Raw genomic sequence first — 2161 nt, 5'->3', positions numbered from 1 at the left:
GGGACTCAGGTCCCTAAAGCGATTCAGCGTCCTACCTCCCGTTAATTTCAGCCTAAATACCGTGGAGAATGCGGGCCTGGCCGCCTGTGACCTTGCCCATTACACAAGAGACCTTGAACTGGCTCACCTCCCTGCTCTCTCCGGCTGCAGGGCAAATCCAGTTTGCAAACGCGGTTCCCCGGTCCCCGGCCTTTCAGCGCAAGGCAAATAAAATGAACCCCCCCCCCCCCAAAATGGGAGCCAAGACTAGAAAGAAAAAAAAAGCAAAGCAACGTCTTTCCCGCGTCCCTGGGTGGGCTCGAACCACCAACCTTTCGGTTAACAGCCGAACGCGCTAACCGATTGCGCCACAGAGACTGGGACGGGAGCGCACGTGGCGGCCAGCACAGTCAAGCCGTAGTAACTCTGCTGGTGGCCACTGCGGGCAGCAGGGAGCCAGGAGAGGCTCGCGAGAGACAGCCGCGGCTTGCAAAGCAAACAAGGCGGGCGAGCAAAACCCAGCAGAGCCAGGGGCGGTGGAATAGGCTTGAATAGCGGGGCAGATAGACTCCCGAGGGGCAGATAGACACTCCCGAGGGGCAGATAGACACTCCCGAGGCAGCCCAGGACCAGGGGCGAGCAGGAACGTCTGCCCACCCCCTCCTCCCGCTGGCTGGTTCCTTGTGACCTTGTCTAGGAATCTGAGAGGCCAGTTTCCTTCTGCTCCTTCGAAGCAAGGGGATTTAGCAAATAAAGGTGGGGAAGATTTTCCTGAATCTTGAGAAACGTGTGTTGGGAGGAAGGCTCCTGTCCCCGACAGGGTGTGGACGCTCCCCTGCAAATTTCCATCAGGGGTGTCATTCTTCCCCCTGAAAGACTGGAGGGGGGAAGATTCTTAGCAGAAGTATTCGGCAGTTTCCATCGGTTTTGCAGTGCAGTGCAGTGCAGCTGGCACCCTCCCGTCCTTTGCTCATGGGCAGAGGGCTGTCCCCACCTGACAAGGTTAGTCATCCCTTTGCCCTGTTCGAGGGGCAAAGAGAGGGGCAGAGAATCGCCAGACACAGGGTAGATGTTTTATAAGGAGGATTCCTACCGGGGTGTAGGCTGCGTTTCAGGGGCAAATGCTGCTGGCCTGGGCATCTTCGAAAGGTCTTGCTAGACACCCTCTAATTTACAGGACGGAAATCTCCCTCTCTAACAGACACTTGCTCTCCTGGAAGAGAGCGCTGCATCTGGCTGTGATTCAGAGACTCCTCTGTATTTATGTCCTTTCACGACTGGAGCTGACTGAACATGTTGACTTCAGGCAGACCCCTCGGTTGCAGTTTGAACGTGTTACTTGTATGCATTAAAAAAATCCAGATCAACAGAATCATGCCACTGTGATGTGCTATTGATTAATAAGCAAGACCTCCCCCACTGAAGTCAAGGAACCAGAGTAGCAGCCGTGTTAATCTGAGTTCGCAAAAAAGAAAAGGAGGACTTGTGGCACCTTAAAGACTAACAAATTTATTTGAGCAAAAGCTTTCGTGAGCTAGTTTGTTAGTCTCTAAGGTGCCACAAGTACTCCTTTTCTTTTATTTTTTTGAAGTCAAGGAAGGAACTCTGCTTAAAAAGAGGGGGCTTGATAAAAACCCATGGAATAATTTGGAGACAGTCTATTAGATCTATCCTCCCAAACTTCGTCCAAACCGGCAGTCTGTTTCATACAGCAGAGCACAGGAGAATGAGCAAACTGAGGAGGAAGGCAGCCAACCAACCAAGCTCTTTATGATTGCCTTCTGGGTTAAAATCAATCAATCGAATGTAATTAGGTGGCTTTACAAATAGCCCAGCTTTGCAGGAGGAAAGGGGCGTGTGATAAGCCTTTTATAAAAGCCCAAGATAGATGTTCTCTGAAGAAACGTGGGGCCGACTGATCTGGGATTTCGGCTTGTCCTCGGTGTCAAAATATTAGTGATCACATCACATCGCATCAAAGCAAACTCTTGGGGAGAGAAGCGTCCTTAAAACAGAGCTCGCTGATGTTTTAGGAGTAAAAACAGGTAAATCCATGGGACCAGATTTTCAGAAGCGTTCACTTCTATTTAAGCATCATTTCTCAGAGCACTGGGGCCTCAATGCTGTTGAGAATCAGGCGCTAAATAAGAGCTGAGCTGCTTTGAAAATCTGACCCCTCAAG

General features: G+C 51.0%; 1 non-coding gene across 1 annotated transcript; it reads right to left on the bottom strand.

The window, feature by feature from the left end:
• Window positions 1–283: 283 nt before the first annotated feature.
• On the bottom strand, window positions 284–357 carry TRNAN-GUU. The gene has a single exon. It is a non-coding gene; the product is annotated as a tRNA-Asn (tRNA).
• Between the last annotated feature and the right edge of the window lie 1804 nt (window positions 358–2161).

This window comes from Dermochelys coriacea, chromosome 27 (assembly GCF_009764565.3).
Source record: "Dermochelys coriacea isolate rDerCor1 chromosome 27, rDerCor1.pri.v4, whole genome shotgun sequence".
In the NCBI taxonomy this organism is placed as follows: domain Eukaryota; kingdom Metazoa; phylum Chordata; order Testudines; family Dermochelyidae; genus Dermochelys; species Dermochelys coriacea.
The sequence above is the reverse complement of the archived record's forward strand: the minus strand, read 5'-3'. Positions and strand labels throughout refer to the sequence as shown.